The 19,429-nt window shown below is 44.2% G+C and overlaps 1 long non-coding RNA gene across 1 annotated transcript; it reads left to right on the top strand.

The window, feature by feature from the left end:
- Window positions 1–5,675: 5,675 nt before the first annotated feature.
- On the top strand, window positions 5,676–18,612 carry LOC142001942 (uncharacterized). Its single transcript, XR_012642590.1, has 3 exons — window positions 5,676–5,707; window positions 13,293–13,360; window positions 18,563–18,612. It is a non-coding gene; the product is annotated as an uncharacterized LOC142001942 (long non-coding RNA).
- Window positions 18,613–19,429: the final 817 nt, after the last annotated feature.

The raw sequence follows: 19,429 nt of genomic DNA, 5'->3' as shown, positions 1-19,429 counted from the left end.
CATTATCCAGTAAACTTTAAAGGTTGGGGTTTCCTTTCATCTCTGCAGATGACAATAAAGATGATTGCTATTGGTGTGCATATGAAATTTTGAACTGTTGGTGAGAAATCTTAGCTTTTCTTAACTTGTGTACAATAAATTGAGAACAGTTCAACCCAGTAAATGAAAACAGAGAACAATCCAAGTAAATAGTTTTTGTTTGTTCTTTCCTTTTGGGTACTCCAAGTATATTAAGTCAGAGTAACTGTTTGGAATTAGCTAGGTTCCATTAATCAGCGATGCTGACAGATGTATAAGCTACATTTAATCTGTTTCTTAGTCCCTTTGACTGGTAGTAAATTTATCCTAAAACTGTTCAGAGTTCACTCAGCCAGAATGTATTTGTGCCAGGTTGCATATATTTCACTTAAAAGCAAATTGTTGAATTTTGTATTAACATCTGGTCATGTTGGGAGCAGCTTCTATTTAGCAGCTAATACATACTGAAGGATGTGTGTGCAATAGATGCAAATAAAAGTTGTAAACTATGCTGGGATTTAGAACATGCCTTATGTTAAGGATAAGCCTGGCAGCTGATAAGTGGGATGCACTGAGCATGCATCATAGTTTTATCTGCTTGGTTGCAATGTTCTAATGCAATAGCAAGAAGATACTTTGGCATGGGATTATACTTTGGTATGCTCGGTTTTTGAAATACTCCTGTAAAAAGATTGTTCACATCTCACTTTTTGTTGTAAATGGTTCTGAGGTTTAAGTTAATCCAAAGAAGTAAAAAGCAACTTGCTTTGAAACAGGAATGAAAAGTGTTCAGTGTGCTAATTGTGGACTTCTCAATTACCTCAGCAGGTATCCTGCCATGTAATCCCTAGTAATTAGAGTTAATTTAACCAGCTACATAGGTTCAGGTCTCTTACTTAACTGTGTCCTGGAATTAAGTGGCCTATCATGTAATGTTAAGGCTGAGTTACTATCCAAAAAAGGGTGTTCCTTTAACTTTTATAAGAAGAAATGCTCTGTTACATATAGATAGCTTGTTTCTTGTGAAATGCCACCTTTAAGACAATGTGGTGTGGCACTGATGGTATATCAGCATACTCAAGACTGGATCAGTGAAATGTGTTATAAACATTTCTGCAAGCTACCAGAACTAAGATCTTTAAAATTAACCCTTACTCACTATTCTGTTGTATAACCTAGTTTATTAGCTGATCCTATTTAAGCTTAGGTAATGGCAACAGTGTTTTAAAGTTGCAAATGATGTACTGGATATAGGCTTTTTTGTTGTTTCCTTATTCTCTTCCTTGGAAAAAGCAATAAAACTGCTTTGTCTGTTGCCTGTTAGCATGACAGGAATCCTTTCCTTTGGATAGTGGTTTTATAGGAAAGTTTGTATGCATATCTCCAATTCTAGCTTTTAAAACTGAAGTGTGCAAGAGTTATTGACAATATAGTGTGGCATTTTATTTTAAAAATTGGGGAAAGTTACATATTTTTTTAAGAAGTAGGTGCTTGAGTAAATGGAGGTACTTTTTTAAAAAATGTATATGCCACAGTTTACATAGACCTATTTCAGACTAAACATATACATTATAACTTGAGAGACACCAATTTCTTTTACTTTGTCAAAATGCATGCACGGTAACACTTCCATCTTAACTCCTTGTGTTTTGCCTCCTCTGGTTCTCCTTTATATGCTTTTTAATATATTTGAATCAAAATAGTTTTCAAAAAGTGCAGTCAATGCAGATATCTTTATTGTAACTGAATTATTAAATACATGAAATGCAGTTTTTCCCTTTTCTATTGACTGATCTTTATATCTGAAGGCTGCTTTCTTTCAAATCAACTGAATTTATACAAGGAAAGGTACTAAAAGAATTCTGTAAGTCTGACCTATAACAGCCTGCCCTCTAGAGAGTGACATAAGCTTAAAGGAATAAGAAATAAAATGAATGACTCGTAATGGTCTGCAAATGTGAACATTTAATTCAAAGCCTTGTGAAACGTGTATAGCCTATAAAGATTTGTGCAATGGCAAGCCTGTTTTAATTTTACATGTTAGCCTATTCATGGAAAGGTTAAATTCACAGCAAGTTCAATTACTTGTTTCCAGCAATTAAACTGGCATTCTTTTTGCACCTAGATAACTTTGCTCATCCTTCAATATGATTCTTCAAAAAGTGCTGTTTCTGTGGTATTGTATTCTCTGAATAATCATATTTAACTTTAACAGTTACCGTTTCTAATTGTTCTGTTCCTGTGTTTTTTGCTGGTGTGTAATAAAGGCAAGGATTTTCTTTTCATAATTATTTATAACATTAGCTGCCTGTAAATATTTCTTGTTAAATGCTCTGAAATGTGGTGTAGATCAGTTTAAAGCATTGTTTGAAAATCACTTTGTTTTGATTATTTCTATTAAATTAGAAAAATGCGAATCTTTCCACTTGAGGGTTTTTTTCACATCTGATGTAGACCTTAAAAAGGCACAAACGTATTTTGATGAGTCACTTTCACCAAAGTGGGAAACAAGAAATACTTAGAAGTTTGCACAAATAAAAGTAAACTCCACTGTTGGGCAGGACTTTAGCAGACAAAGAAGAGTGCTCTCTCTGAAGCAAGAGCTACAACAGAACAGGGTGTAAAGAATGTTCCGAGCATGGTCTATTTGGCTGGTGGTCCTTACAACTTGGCCCTTTGGCTGTGCTGTTGCCATATATCTGTCCATCATGGGTTGTGTATGTACTCGTTTTAAATGAGACTAGACTGTGAAGGTGCATTCTTGACTTTCCAATTATAGTTTTGGAGAGGTCAGTCACTGAATGATAGCTAACCTGTAGGAAAAGTTGACTAGAAAGCTGAGTTCTTGGGAGTGTGAAGAGAGGAGGGTGCATGAGTTTTGAAAGCTGTTATGTTTGGGCTGCAAAGTAGCACTCCTGTTTGACTGCTGTATGCAAGAGCAAGAAGTAGAAGGGGTTCTGATGTGTTTGCATATGCAACAACTGGAACACTATGGTATGGGTAGTACTGCCATGAGAAGACAGCTGTTTGAGCCAAATAGTTTGGCTGTTACACATGGCAATCCGCTCAGTCCTAGTTATAGAAGGGAGAGCTCTTGGAGAGAGAATTCTGTTGCCTCGGGTATGACCACAAGCTGTGCCACATACAGAATTAAATGTAGAACTACTGCTCAGGTCTGCCATATTCAATCACAGCTGTTAGTTTTAAGCAGGAGTTAATTCTGGGAAGTCTGGTGGTTGCGGTTCTTCAGCAGGCCAGACAAGCACAGGTGGTCTCTTCTGACCTTAAGAAACCAAGTTCTCCAAGCAGAACAGTCTCTAATGTACACAGCCACCAAAGCCCCACAGACTTTTATATGGCCAGGTAAGATGGAAACATTTTTCTTCCAGTGCTTAGGTGGTGACCAGGTACCATGCAAACACCTGTACAGAAGGTGCTGCATTTCTAGCTCAGCAGTGTTAACTGAAGAGTAACAGAGAGGAAGCCGTGCTAGTCTATACACTATCAAAACAAAAAGCAGTCTTTAAAGTGCTACTTGACTGCTTTTTTGTTTTGATAGTGTTAACTGAGAGATTCCTCCTTGCCAATACGTCTCTTGAAAATTTGTGCTCTTAGTTGAGCACTGCCCACAAACACATATATCTGTTGTGGGTTTTAGCAGAAAGAGGGGTGCATCTGAAAGCCAACTGTTGTCATTTGAGGGTATTTTGCTGCACATGATACACTAAGACTTTCAGCGTTGCACATTTTGAGATGCTGGCTCTGTAATCCACCACTGGTCAGAAACGGGGGTTAGAAGTAGGGATGTAAAATCCTGTTTAACCACTAACTGATAAAATGAGTTGGGGGGGAGGTGGCTGACAGGCTGGGCTGGAATGGGACAGAACATCCCTGCTCACAGTGCTGCCTTAGTTGCAGGTGGGACTTCCAGTGCTGCTGGAGCAGCCCCTGTCCATGGCCTCCGCAATTACCCCTTCACCCAGGGCTGCCGCCGACGGGGCTACTCCGGCACGGCTAAAGTGCCCCTTCCCACAGTGGGGGGGGCTGCTGTAGCTCATACTGGTTAACAGTAACCAGCAAACCTTTAACATCTACATTTAGAAGGGACAGCAGAGGTCATATAGCCCAGCCCCCCTGCCAAGATGCAGGATTTGGTGTGTCTAAACCGGAAGCATTCAGTGAGAGGTATAAAACAGATCTCTTTTTGGAGGTATGTCAATACATCTAGACGTTTGCCTAGTTTCACAAAGGTTACATAAGCATCAGCAAAATCAGTACAAACTGAAATTTCACACTCCACTTGTGTACACTGCTCCACATACCACACATGGAAATGTAAGTACAATATTTATATATTCCAATTGATTGATTTTTGCCATAAAATAAGAAACTAAGCAATTTTTCAGTACTCGTGCTGTGACACTGCTGTATTTGTCTGAGTACTGTACTGAGCAAGTCAATTTTAAGGAAGGTGAAACGTGGTGTAGGAAGACAAACTCCTGAGAGGGATGCAATAGTCTGGAAAAGGAAAGAACCCCTAAACTAAATCATCCAAGCAAATGGCTACTCGGCCTCCTTTTGAAAACCCGCAGGAAAGGAGCTTCTGTAGCCTCCCCAGACATCTTTCTATTGACCTGCTGTTCTCACAGCTAGGGAGTTCTTCCTGAGCTTTTAGGTTAAAGCTTCTAAAATGCCCGGCTTTACCCAGGCTTCTCCCCAAGTGCAGCAATTGGGAATTCAAGAGGCACCAGGACAGTGGAAGGGAGAGGTTTTGTGTGTGTTTCTCAGCTAGGCAGTGTGGTTGCATGTGCATTCTCCCCATTGCATATTGAGCAGTCTCAGACTTGCCAGGCCACCTGCTCAGTCTCCTACTGTGCTGCTCATTTGACTTGTCCCTATAGTTGGAGTCTCACCTGTCAGTTTTAACACCACCATTCAACCCCAGGTGAACACACAGCCTTCTTTCATTCTAACTTGTTTCTCTTTGGTGAGCTTTGCCCTGGATTGAGCTAGTGAGATTCAGAATCTTTCCTACATCAGAAGGTACAATTTGAATTCCACTTGCCAAGGTTTAGATACCTTCTGCCACCCCTCCAAAATACCCACAGTAGAGAGCCTGGTGATAAGGCAAACTGGACAATGGGTTGCGAGATGGAGAGAAACCACTTCTCCCAGAGCTGGGGGGAAGTGAGCAGTGGTCCTGGAGAATGTAATGTGCATGTCAGTAAAATTTCCTTGCTCCAGAACCCTGTCTTGTTCGATGTTCATGGTGATTTTACAAAGAGGTGGGGTCTGGAAAAAGCTATGGAATGCCACTGGGCTTGTGAGCCATACAGACTGCCAGGAGTATTTCTCTTTAAAGGAAGATTTCAAAGTGCTCTGAAGGTCATAGATGTCTTGGAAACATGTAGTGTTGACGATGGACTTGGGTACCATTTGGATGTCAATTTGTGATCATGATCCAATTACTCCTGAGGTACAGCTCCCATCTCTTCCTGGCAATGATCTGTGTTAATTTCAAAGTGCTCTGAAGTGCAAAGGCAGAGCCAAACTGGCTTATGAAGTGGTGTGCCTGAGAAGAGCCAGCATGTCTGAGGTGCACTTTGTCTTTCTTTTACACAGGCTTGTTTTTACAATGGGGTCAAGTATCCAGGCAACTCAAGCACACTGAGCAGAACACTAGGTTCAGGTAAGGGCAGAAGCCATCCAGTGCAGAGCTGGGGCATGGACGGAGTGCACAGGACATGCTAGGGCCTCTTACACAGTCTTACAAGGGTGCTGCACCCCATGGGCACACTGTCAGATCTATAAAGGAAGTCAGGTCCTTCCACACTCCTGCACAGCTGATGCCCAACTCTGGAGGTAACCAAGCTCACTTGGCACAAAGTTTTTACTCCAGAAGTTCCTTAGCTGCCTAGCTTTCTGCTGAGCATGTATCCTGCTACCTCACTCGGATAACTTGGCTCCTGCCTAAATTCTAGTGTAAGGATGAAGCCTTTTTCTGTAGCCATGTTGGGAAGCCTAAAACCTTTGTCTGCAGACAACTTTGGACAGCAGCAACCTCTAGCGGAAAAGCAGGAAGCCACACAATCACATTTTATCTAAATTTCATGACAATAGTGCCACACCAGGTTATTATGAAGGAGACCCTGTCCAAATACTACCCATTATCACAGATAAAGAAACAGATCTCAAGATGGTTAAAGAAAACTTCATTTGACAGCATTTCATCGGGCTAGCAACTACTTATTGGTTGCAAGTTTAAAACTAACAAAATGAGGGTTTATCTTCATGCAACGCATGGCTGGCTGGTGGAAATCCTGGCTAGAGGATGCTTCGAAGAGCTGAACGTTAACAGGGTTCAACAAAGAACTAGATAAATTCATGGAGGTTGAGTTCATCAATAGCTATTAGCCAGGATGGGGAGGTGTGGTGACCCTAGGCTCTGTTTGTCAGTGTGAAAATGGATGAGGGGGAGGGATTAGTTGACGATTCCCTGTTCTGTTCACTCCCTCTGGGGCATCTGCCATTGGCCACCATCAGAAGACAAGATACTGGAGTACCTGGACCTTTGGTCTGGCCCCACATGGCTGTTCTTATGTTCTCTATGTAATCTGGGATCCAAAAGGCCATTCTTTGGGATCTAACTCCAAGACACAGCTCCAAAACTAAAGCTGCCCAACTTTAGCCCTGTGCCAAAGACACCATACAGAAAAACAAGTCCCCCAGATGGACCAAATGCTCCCTGGACTTCAGGAAAAATTGGTGTCTTATTGGGAGTGGCAAATGTTATATCCTTCTGGTTTTGGTGATTGTTAATAGTGACTAAGGAGCTTATTACTGTAGAAAGCTTTTCACCAGTGAAAGACCCTGCAAGCGCTTATGGTATCATTCAGGAGAGATTCAAATGCCACTTCCCCAGAGAATGAATAGACATAAATCAGACAGGAGGAATCTGAATACACACAAACCTGTCTGTGAGCATTTCCATGGAGTAGGCCATAGTATTAGAGACCTGAAAAGCTATGTTCTCCAACAAAGAGACCATGGAGACATCTGCACTGGAATAAATTCTCAAATTTGATGGTTGGGGAGTGGGTCTTACTAGAGATAGCAATTACCTTATACATTAAAATGACAGCTTCCTCATCACTGATATTTGTAGTAATCTGGGGCGTGTAATTTAATTTAATAGACACTTGGAGTAAGTAATTTTCCTCCCTCTCCTTTCCAGCTTTTACCCCCTCAGCTGTGTTAGCTGATTTGTCAGATTTCAATTCATTTTTGTTTGTTTTGTTCTCTCTCGCTCTCGTATATCACTTCTGCCAGTTCATTTGCAGCACTTGTTCCAGACCTGAAGAAGTGGGTCTGCTCCAGGAAAGCTCATCACCTTCAATTATTTTCTTAACGTGCAACGTGACTGCTGGTTTATTTGGTTCTAATCAAGGCCACTGGATTAGCCCTGAAGATTGAACCAGGATCCCTATCTTCCAGCATACTTACTCTAACCATTGTAATACAGAGGACTGCTTATGCCTGAAACTTAATTGGGCCTAATCAATACTTAATTAAAACAGACAAGCTTCCAGAGGAACACTCAGGCAGCAGCCCTTCATCTCCTTTCACTTCAGGCAATACCAACATGGTTTAAAAAACAAAAAAACAAAACCTGAGTTCAGTAGCCCAAGTGAGGCCACTCCTCCACTGTGTTGTGGAAGGCTTCTTATACTGGTATTTCCCCAATTAATACTGAAATAAAGTAGAACAGCTATGCCTGGCAAAAATTACAATCTAACAGCTTCCATAGGAGAGGCTGAGGGAGTTCTGCTGCAGAACATATCCAAGTCCAACAGTTATGCCATTCAACTGCCCTGTAGGAGAATTTCTCAGCAAACAGAAGAGGGGTGAACCCAGCTCTTCCTAGGGCAAGGAGAGGGCCTACATACTGGGCTGGAGGGTCTCTGTGCTTCAACTAATGTGTAATTAAAGTGAAACAGCTCAGTAAAAAAGGAACCACCCCCATCAGCATGCTCCTGAGGCCAGGGGTCGGGCACTCACTTGAAAAAGGATGGAGTCCATTCAGGTCAAGAAAAACCTAGAACTCACCTCCCGGCTAAGGGCCTGAAACACTGAGTGCAAAAAAAATCACCATTAGCACAAAATCTTTCCCAGACTGCCCAGAGCTGCACTATTTGGCATACATGGCTGCACTGCCTCTTGTATGTAGCTGCTTTCTGCCCGTTCTGGTCAAAACTAAACTCTGTTTCTGTGACGCTGGCCCTTTTGTGATCCACTCACTTTTCAGCCTGGCTGACCGTTGAAGGTTAAACTTTGCCATATGCAAAAGCTGCATCACTTATGGCAGCTCCCTCCCTCTGTGGGCTCAGCCCCATGGGGGGCTTGTAAGATTTGAGGAGTGGTTTGTTTCTGGAAGGTCATACCACTGTAAATAACCATCAATGCGGTCAGAGCAATGGCATTCACCACCCACCCTTTGGTGGTACAGTGGTTGGTACCTGACCGCTGGCAGGAACTGCCTGGGTTCAAGTCCCAAATACCCCAACTAGGGGGAGAGCAGCATCTAAGGAGAGAGAAGGACTTACTTTTCAGTTGATGCTAGACAACTTTAATTGACTAAGAAGAGGGCCAAAGGAAGGGTGCAAACAATAAGGCTCTATCTCTTGTGGTGCGTCTAGGCTGGTAAGTATGCTGGGTTCAAGGCCCTCCTACCCTAGCAAAGGGGTTTCCTGTTAGGAGGAAGCAGCATCAGTTTTCCGTGTTGGCACTTCTCCCCTTTACTTAAGTGTGACCTGGGGCAGCAATACTGTTAGGATCACTCTCTAGCCTGGTGGTTGTGGTGCTTGCTGAGGAAGTGGGAGATCCCTGGGTTTCCTAGTTCAAATCCTGCCTCTGCCCCTTTAGAAGGGGTTTGACCAGAGGAAATCTTCTCTCCCAGGTGACCGGGGGAGGTGGCAGATTCCTGTTTAGGCCCCCTCTCCTTCGCAGGAGCCATTATCTTCCTGGGAAAAGGAGGGGACTTGAACAGGGGGCTCTCACCTCTCAAGGGGGTGGCGGGTGGGCGAGGGAGGGGGGCTGGGGCGGGGGCTGGGGAGGTGGGCGGGGCGGTCCCTGGGAGGCAGGAGAGCCCTGCTCCAGTCCCTTGGCAGAGATGGGACTGGAACTGGGATCTCCCACCTCCAAGGCGAGCGCCTACCATGGAGGGGCAAAAGAGTGAACCGCATTTTACTAAATACGCCCAGAGGGGTCACATAATTTTGCAAAACCAACTGACTCCACAGGCCCCACGGGGAATAGAACTCACAACTCTGACCACAGCCCCTCCAAACACCCAAACCACTGGGCTACAGAGGGCTTCACACCCAAAGCCTCTGCTGGTGCCTAATCAGTGGCTAACTAAAGGGCCTGGCTCCAAGAGGAAAGACTGAGGGTCTCTGCCGGCCCATGGACGAATGGAGGCTCCAGCTCTGCCACCCCAAGAACTGACCCTAGCCACACCCCAACGGAGGCTGAGCTAGTTCTTTAGCCTAACTGAAGCTGAACCACTGCAACAGGCGAGCCAGGACAGTTCTCAGTTACATCCATTTGCCTCCGTTGTAACAGAGAGGCTCAATCTGCTGTTGCCCACAGCCCAGCTGAGCCCACACACCCCTGTGCTGCAGGAGGCTCCTTGGCCCAAAGCTTTGCCCAATTAAGATTTCAGCAACAGAGGAACACCGCTGCAGCAGGAAAGCAACTGCAGCTCACGTGCCCCCTCCTTAGCAGGCAGAGGGAGGGAGAACCTGAAGCAGGGCTGCTGACAGCCAAGGCTGTGGGCTGACCTCTAGCCTACAGAGAGCTCCCTAAGCTTAGCTTTCCTTGGGCCCAATTTCCAGTTAATTACAAGGGTTGGCTTCCCCAGGAGAGGCTGAGGGAGCCCCACTGCAGAACACCTCCAGGCCCTGCAGTTAGGCCATTCAACTGCCACGTAGGAGAATGCTGCTTAAAGCCCTTCTGGGCAAACAGAAGGCACCAGGTGGGTGAACCTAACTCTCCCTGGGCTGGGCTAGGTTAGGGCCCTAAATGCTTGGCCAGAGCGTGGTTCCTAGGTTCTCCGTGGCCCAGTTAATGTTTCATTAAAGACATGAAGAACTACCTGCACCAGCACATTCAGGAGGCTCACTTGAAAAAGGACCAGTTCCACTCAGGTCAGGCAAACCCAGCTCCCCACCTCCTAGCTAAGGGCCTGTGCGTGAAACAGGAGATGCTTACCTTCTGCCTCCCCCCAGGTATGAGGGCTCTCCAGGCTGCTGCTTATGGTGCTCAGCAGGTACCTGACATTTGTCCAAGAAACAGTTTGTGCACCTAAGTCACTGGACTCCAGGAGAGGAGCACCTCACGTTGCAGCTCATGCAGAGATAGTGATCAAATGCTGTGAAAGGGAGAGCTGATTGCTGACAACCCACAGCTGCTGGGTTCCACCAGGCAGTCATCAAACTTGCTTTCCTTCCTCTCACTGTCTGTTTCGCCCCGGAGATTCAGTGCACCAAGTATGTCTTTGTTCTTGGGGGTCTCCGGCCACTTCAGTTTAGTTTCTGCATGGGAGCAACTGTGCACCACAGCAGATTGCTGCATCCAGCCTTGGCCCAGTGAGTGAAACACATCCTGAAAATGTTTTCTCCTGGTTGTGATAAAGATCGGCTGCCAGTGCAGGAATTATTGGACAGTAGCTGATATTCATAACCTGTAAAACAGCAGACAGAAAACTTTTCTTTCATCAGTCCTTTATTCACCTGGTGACCAATAGTCTGACGTAGAACATGTACTGTAGGAGGCTATCTAGCTCTATGACCTCTGCTAGTGAGATGCTTTCTTCCAATTCTGGTAAAAATGAAACTATGATTCTGGCTCTTTTTTGTGACTTCCTCATTTCTCAGCCTGGATGTCCACTGAAAGTTAAACTTCGTGATACAGAAATGCTGCATCACTTCCAGCAGCTCCCTCCCTCTGGTGATGATCACCAGTGATGCACCCTATATGTAACAGAAATGCTTTTCTCTAGGTGTGGAGGCCCTGACTCATTAATAAATCGCTTTTAACTCTGGCTGGTGGAGTACAGGGTTGTGGGGCGTGTGGGTGGGAGAGTTACATGCTGCATTGGGATGCTCAAGACCTTCAGCCCACGGTGGGGGTCAGCAGCTTCACATGGCTGTAGTGTGTCCCCTGGGGCTCCTGTATCTTATGGCAGCCTTGCACCGCTGTTCTGAGCTTCTCTGTTCATTTCCTCTCTGCTCTTATCACACTGCCTTCCTGGCACGTCTCTATGAATGGTTGCTGGTATCAGTACAGAGCACCGGGGTGTCATGTGATCACCAGAGCCATGTACATGGGTGTAATAAAGGAGCTTTCTCTGAGCACCGCTGAAAGAGCCAAACCAGGGTAAACTGCTTAGAACAGGGCTACTGTCAGCTCCTGACTGGGGCTCCTCCACTCTAAGGCACACCAAACGCATCACCAAGAGCACTTCTGTTTCCAGTCTGGCCAGCAAGAAGTCACACAAGCGCTTCCCTCAGACACTCCAGTTTCCCTCTTGCCATGACCAGTATCCCTCCTTACGCAGATGAGATTAAGAAAACCAATCTCACCAAATCCAAACAGGTTTTTCCAGTCCCAAAGGCCCAGCTACACCACCAGTCAATGAGTATCTTAAGATCTTACCCAGAGAGCACACTGTGCCAATCCTTTAGAATCTGAAACCTAAAGAGTTATTAATAAAAAGAAAGAAAAGAGAGAGAGTAAAATTGTGAATGCAATCAAATTACATGCATGTATTACAAAGTTGTTAACACAGGTTTGCCCCAGATGGAACAGGCTGCTCTCTTAAAAGTCTCTGGAGTACATACTTTGTTGGGATGGGTCAGTGATCCTTCCAGTCTCAGTTCATAGCAGAGATGTTCCTGAACTAGCGAGCTGGATTGAAGAATGAAGGAAAAATGGAGGTGCCTCAGGGTTTCCTTTATACCCTTACCCATGTGGAGAGAAAACCAATGTTCCATCCTGTGTGAAAGCACATAGATAGGTGACCTGCTCACATGTGAGCTTCTCACATGAGCAGGTCACCTGCCCATGTCCTTTTTTTTTTGGCATGCTGCCATTGCAAGCCTTCTGGGCTACTGGTCCACAGCTAAATTCCTGAGATGTGAATTGGAATCACAGAATCACAGGGCTGGAAGGGACCTCAGGAGGTCATCTAGTCCAGCCCCCTGCTTCAAGCAGGATCAAACCCCACTAAGTCATCCCAGCCAGGACCTTGTCCAGCCGGGACTTAAAAACCTCAAGGGAAGGAGAATCCACCACCTCTCTAGGCAACGCATTCCAATGCTTCACCACCCACCTGGTGAAGTAGTTTTTCCTAATATCTAACCTACAGCTTTCCCTCTTCAACTTCAGACCATTGCTCCTTGTTCTGCCATCTGACACCACTGAGAACAGTTTCTCACCATCCTTTTTAGAGCTCCCCTTCAGGAAGTTGAAGGCTGCTGTTAAATCACCTCTAAGTCTTCTCTCCTGTAAATTAAACAAGCCCAAATCCCTCAGTATAGGATAAAAATTTGAAGTAGGCCATGATATTTGCTAAGAACCACTGTTCAAAAATGGAGTCTGGTAAGCTCCCCTCAACCCCAGCCATCTGGGGAGGGCATCCCACTTGATGTACAAGTCCCTAGGCAGCCACATTCCAGGAAGGGACCCTGTGGGGAGGGCAATTGGACTATAGTTAAAGGGCGACTGATACAATTCTTTCACTAACTTCTGCTTTGATCCTGTATTGCCCACTTGCTTTGATTCTGTAGAGATAACACGAATGACCACGTCCCTACGAAGATTACATCAGGATGCCAGATGAGACATCACTGCTCTACACATCAGTGTATTACAGACGAGATATCACTTTATACATCGATGTTGAGGACTGCATTCTTCAAAGGACTTGTCGTTTGTAGATAAAATGTTCTGTAAACTGTGCACAGAAACTCTTTGTAACTCACAGATTGTTTTTTAATTCACATGGATTGCTCATTGATTGTTCATTGGTTATGCTCATTTCCTTACTGTCTGCTCCTATCCTTTCCTCTGCCTATCAGATCTCTATATAACCAATCACAACTTGATGCCTGTCAGTGCATTCTGAAACTCAACCAAGTTCAGACTCACTCCGCCAGCTGGTTGTAATAAACCTTTGTTGCTTCACATACAGTATCCAGACTTTATTCCAACAGTTTGGGGGCTCGTCCGGGATCCAAGCTTGTGAGCTGAATGGTGGCCAGAGACTTAACGTCCAAGAGAGGTGAGTAAGTTTACTTTACCACGTCATTGGGCTAGGGATGTGGGTCTCTCTTTTCTTTCAGACACATCTTGGTTCCCCTTTCCAAATTTAAACCAAAAGAAGCCTGATCCAAACATAAGGGTCAGAAGGGGTATCCATAAAAGGGGACAAGTACAAGAGGGTTGTATACTGTTTAAGCTAAGGGGTGTGTTATGGAGGGACTGGACAAACCACCAGGGAACAATTGAGCCATACGTTAAGCTCAGGACTGTCTGGGTATGCAAGGCGGCAGGCAGTGTGAACTGGTGGTCCCACGTCCTCATTGCACGTAACATTGCAAGTCCTGAGAGAAGCCCCCCAACAGTCACATAATGTATACACCTTTGAATAGTACAAGTCCCATTAAGGCTGGCATTATGTGCACTAAGACCACGGTAAAGCTGTATCAATATCTATACAGAAAACGGGGGGAGAGTGCGCATCCCCCATCCAAACCGGACACGTGATCTGGGAAAGCCTGAGCTCATATAACTTACAGTGCAACAGAATAAGAAGAAAAAGGGAAGAGAGGGAGACAACACACGCCCCTAGACATCAGTCAAGTCAGAACAGAAATTATGGCATCTAAAGCAGAAACAAGAGCTGATCCATGGGGGTATCATCTAGACTATAAATACATATGTACTCAGCAGGCAGCAGTTTAAAAGGCAAATTATGCTGCAGCCAGAACAGAGGAGAAAGTGGTGGTCCACTCAAAAGAAGGACAAAACAGAGAAAGCAGTGATAACATTATTGGACATCCTTGAATTAGAAGAACAGGAAAATAAAGCCCTGAGGGATGAGAACAATGCTCTAAAGAGCAAATGTCTGCCCCAGAGTAAGAAAATTAACCCCCAAGAACCAAAACCTCTGTGCCAGAGGCACCTAAATCCTGCCAGGAATGACAGGGAGGAGACACAGAAGGTAGCAACCATGGGGGATTATGTATGACCCCTATTTACCACAAACTAGGAGAATAAGGAATGTTGGGGAGGCCGGTGGAGCTGGTCGGGGAATCTGCAAAGAAGTAGTGACTAGGGCAAAAGATAGTTTGACAGCAGCAGTTTTACTCACCTATGCTGCAGCAAGGAAGGATTTCAGCACAGGCAGCCTGAGGCAGAAGCATGTAAACAAAAGCTTGAGATAGAAAGGAGTGATCTAAACATACCTGCAGGGTACTTGGAGGATGTGAGAGAAGAGAGGAAGAAATTAAGTTAATGCTGGGATTAGAAATTGAGGTAGCAAAATTGGTGCTGGGACTACAGTCCCTGGTGCAAAAGTTGAGCAGATAAATGAAGAGGGAAAAAAGCATGTGTATGAAAAATAAAAAGAGGTAGAATAAATGAAGGAGGAAGTTCAAGCTCAGGCTTTGCAACTAGCATGTATAACAGGGGAAGATCCCTGTGATGGGTTAACTATGATTCAGTTTGCTCTAGTGATCTGGTTTAGGGACAGAAAGGAATTGTGATTTTATGCTATAAAGATTGGAGAAAGGTAATAAGCCTAACTGGGCAGCTACATCTGGGCTATCAGAAATAGACAGCTTAGACTACAAGACCTTAAAGAAACTGCCCAACTCTGAAAGTTGTCTATCTAAACCTTTTTCCTCAACTAACTCTTTTGTAGTATAGAGCATACTCCTGAAAGCATTCAAACTGTAGAGTTACACGTGTAGGTATAATGGAGCTTAATTTAAATCAATTGTCTAGCTAAAAAAGTGTAAGAATCCAACTACTTGCCCTTGTGACCACTGGGAATTGTTTTCAGTTTTGTGCTGTTAAATTGTCTGGCAATTAGGATTTGTACTCCTCATCATGTGTTTAGGGCTTCTCTGCTTTGTGACTGGTCAGGGGCAATTTCTGATTGTTTGTTTGTTGTTGTATTTTTGGTGGATCCATGAGGAGGGGAGCCTTCCAAGCCTTCCACTATGAACAGCTTCCAATATCAGAGTACAGAAATTGTGTAAAATCTAATAGGCTTACAAGATTAAGTTTTCTCTTCTGCTGTAAAATTAAGTATTTTATAAAGATAACTTCAATATGCAGAAGTAACAGTAAAATATATTTAAAATCACCTGCTGCTAAGTGTTATGCCCAGCAGGACCACAGGGATCTGTGGGGTCTGGTGAGCCACATATGTAAATTAGAGGAAGGATTTAATATCCCTGGTGTTTCCACCTCAGTCCAAGATGCCAATTGCATGGCCATTTCGAAGTTTGGGGCACGTGTAGACATAGCCAGTAAGTCCAGGCAAAATTATTCAAAGCCTTGAATTAATAAATGTCATTTCTGGGGAATAAGCAAGCAACTTAAAAAAATAAATACATTAAATTTGCATATTTGGGAGGAAACTAAACAGTTAAACATTGTGGAAGTGTTAATAGAAAAAGAATGCTTGGTATCTTTGCAGCCATTCTAAAGGAAAAATGGGCCCTTTTTCCAAAGGAGTGTCTGTAAATAACCCAGGCAAAGAGCTAATCAAATTTAAATGAGATAATCAAATTTAAATCTCTAATTCAGTAAAATTTTCTAAAATAAGGGGTTTCTAAAAGATAAAGTATATAACAGGGAATATAAGCTATGTACAGCAGTGTAAAATCAGTTAAAAACTAGTGCAAGAGGTGTTAACAAAAGAATGTATGCACTTAACATGGGTGACCCTGTCAGAAGGTGCAATTTACATTATTTTTGTTTAATAAAAGAAAAACCTTTAAACAATGTTAAAAATGGTAACTGAAAATCTCCCATATGATAAGGGGTCACTATAGTAAGAATGCTTTTCAGTATGAACTACTACCAACCTGATAGGTGGTTAAAAAAGGAAACTGAGGCATGACACCTCATCAATTTTAATTAATTTAACTCATTAATTCACCCTAGACCAGCTTAAAGGGTTAAAGCCATTAAAACCTGGCCCAACAAATGAGTCTGGAATCAATGCAATGCCTCCTGTTTTACCCAAAAATCAGCAAAATATATTTATAAGAGCAGTATTATAAAATGTAATCTGCCACCTCCAAAAGGGATAGAAAAATGTTCTTTTGTTTAAAAAAGAAGACGCTAGTACAAAGCCTTGTGGGGCTCCAAGCAGTACATTCTCTCCATTGTAATAAAGTAAAATCAAACCCAGCAAGATAACAGTAGCCTCAGCCTAGATAAACCAGCATTTTAAGTTTGGAATTTGGTAATAAGAGTTCAATTTATCCTGAGATTAAAGGAATCTTAAGACCATGGTGGTAAGGTCTTAAGTGGGTCCCATTAACCACAGACACCTTTGCTAAACTTGGGAAAAAGATGGGGATGGGGACGTTTTGAAGGCACCAAAATCAATTGAAGATGTTTGGACCAGCAACTGCAAATACTAATAATGTAGTCTCCCCAGGAACAAGGAACAATCATAAGGTCATTTCTGTTGAGGCACCTGCTGCCCCTGTGGTGCATGATGGAGAAAGTGAAAAGTGTGCCATGTGAAAGTGAGCAACTGGGATAGGGACACTGACCCCCTTCGGAACTGCTTTGTGGTACTTGTTATACTGATAAACACTTAGCTTTTGTAGAACTTGCACACTAATCCTTACAAAGTCCTGGCCAGAGGTAAAGGTCAGCCTATGGGTGGGACATGAACCAGTAGATTACAAAGGGTTCACATAAAATCATACACTAATGCATGAGCATTATGCATAAACTGAGAAACTAGTAACATTCCCATTTCCATGATGGCCAAGTGTCTAGCAACTCGCTGGTGCCAGAAGTCATGGACCCCCAAGGGAAATACTTGGGAAAAATCATGGGTTGCATTGGCTCTTCAGCCCAAAGGAAAAACACCCTCGAACCCTGCTGTGGTCCTATAAAGGTAACAGTAACCCCAATAAATGCATCAAGCCTCCAGATTACTTACAGAGAGACAGCTGCATACTAACAGTGAGGGAGACCATAAAGCCTTGGGTTGCCCCTCATTTACATATAATTACTTTGCATATTGCAATGACACAGGCACTGAGAGAAACACAGTCCTCAGTGCTGGAGTTTGTGTGGGCTATTGTAGGACAGAAGCTCAATACCAGCACCAGATCATGTGTCAATTACACTGGCACGACGTCTATGGGAGTAGGTCCTACTGACTCCTGCTGGGGTTTACCACTTAAAGCCCCAAACAGAAGTAACCCCAAAGACATGGCAATCATTCGTTAGATGATGGCCCACTCTGAAATGCCCACAACTGGAAACCATCAGCCAAGTTATAATAAAGGATAGCGTAGAACACCCAAGTGTGTACAACGCCCTGAGCAAACCCCTGCCCCTGAACCATGGCTAGTAATGATAGGACCAGGGTTATCAGTCTTCACCTTGGTGATGTTTTACACCTATAAGGTTGAGGTGCATATTGTTCTAGAGGCTGTAGGCCAACAATGCACTAATCTTGCCAGACTGACAAACCAAATTGGCGAACGCCTTATTCGGCAACAGCAGAGCGTAGCAGATACCATTGCAGGCTGGTTTGGCATTGGGAACTCTGTCAGCAACACCTGTGTCATAGCACAATGACCTGAGGAAAGGGACTGTATTGAATCAAGGCTGGCAGATGCAGTAATATCCAATGACCACAGAGGACTAGACACGAGCCAGACTAATCGACTAATCCTGAATAGTTTAAATGATCTGTCGGAGACTAGACACCAGCCAGACTAATTGACTAATCTCGAATAGTTTAAAGGATCTGTCAGAATTCAGCATTTCCTCACTCAGTATAACAGATTGCATAGACCAAAGGTTAGTTGATCTATTATTCAATGGCACTAAAAAGAGATAGTGGAAAGGGATTGCTGGCAAATAGAACTACCCAGGGTAACGTAACAGACCTCCTGGATGGCTGAGTCCACCCACCTGTCTTGAAGGTGGTAAGCCCCCATCTCCCTAGTACTCCCCCATGGGAATGGGGACAGAATCAATGAGAATCCAATGGCCAATGTGAATGGGGCACAGTATAATCTTCAGCCTCCTAGTAGCCTTAGGCATTCCCCACCTACAGCCTGTGCAGAGGAAGGGCCACATTACCAAAATAGGGTATTGCCTATTCGGAGGTTGCCAGAGGTGCTCTGTACCCCAGTGAGTGTTGCACCCATTTCGATAAGGAGATCCTGAGGAGATCCTGTGCACGTCTATATGTCTTGATGAACTTGCCTAGGTTTGAAGCAATGGTCACTGAGAAATGGATTCGTACAGAGCTGGTCCAAATGAACAGTACCTACTGGTGTTTGACTGTCCAGACTGACCGCTCCATCGAACTGAATGGGAAGCCCTGCCTGTCCACATATCCACCCATGTGCCTGATGGTCACTCAAAGGGCAATGCTGACCGTTGATGGGACACGGCTCCGCCGTACTCTGGCAATGACGGGTAACCTAACCTGGGACCCTGAATGGCACAGCGGAAGTAAGTACCTAGAGGAGGGTCTAATGGCCCTGCAGGTGAAAATTGAGGAGCTGGTGGCCAAGGCCCAAAGGCACATTGGGATCAGCCATCTGAGGTACACACAGATGGGGAAACCGTGGGGCAAGCTAGGTCCAAATACTCTGGGGCACTGAACCAGGCAGTAGAGGTCAAGGCAATCATTATGGGCAGTGCCTTTACAGGCAGTGGAATACCATGGTAATGGATCTGGGTGATATTTTGCCAAGTCATGTGGGGAGTGTCCATTGTGACATTCCTACTAGTACTAATACTGTATCAATGCCTCCAAAGCAAGTTAAAGACCCTAAAATGACTGTATTTAACCTGACGGGATTGTGACCCCTTTAGGTTAGAGGAGGGACTACAGGATAAAAATTTGAAGTAGGCCATGATATTTGCTAAGAACCACTGTTCAAAAATGGAGTCTGGTAAGCTCCCCTCAACCCCAGCCATCTGGGGAGGGCATCCCACTTGATGTACAAGTCCCTAGGCAGCCACATTCCAGGAAGGGACCCTGTGGGGAGGGTAACTGGACTATAGTTAAAGGGCGACTGACATGATTCTTTCACTAACTTCTGCTTTGATCCTGTATTGCCCACTT

Source organism: Carettochelys insculpta, chromosome 26, assembly GCF_033958435.1.
Source record: "Carettochelys insculpta isolate YL-2023 chromosome 26, ASM3395843v1, whole genome shotgun sequence".
NCBI lineage: Eukaryota > Metazoa > Chordata > Testudines > Carettochelyidae > Carettochelys > Carettochelys insculpta.
Note: the sequence above shows the minus strand (reverse complement) of the source record. Positions and strands in the feature narration are given on the sequence as shown.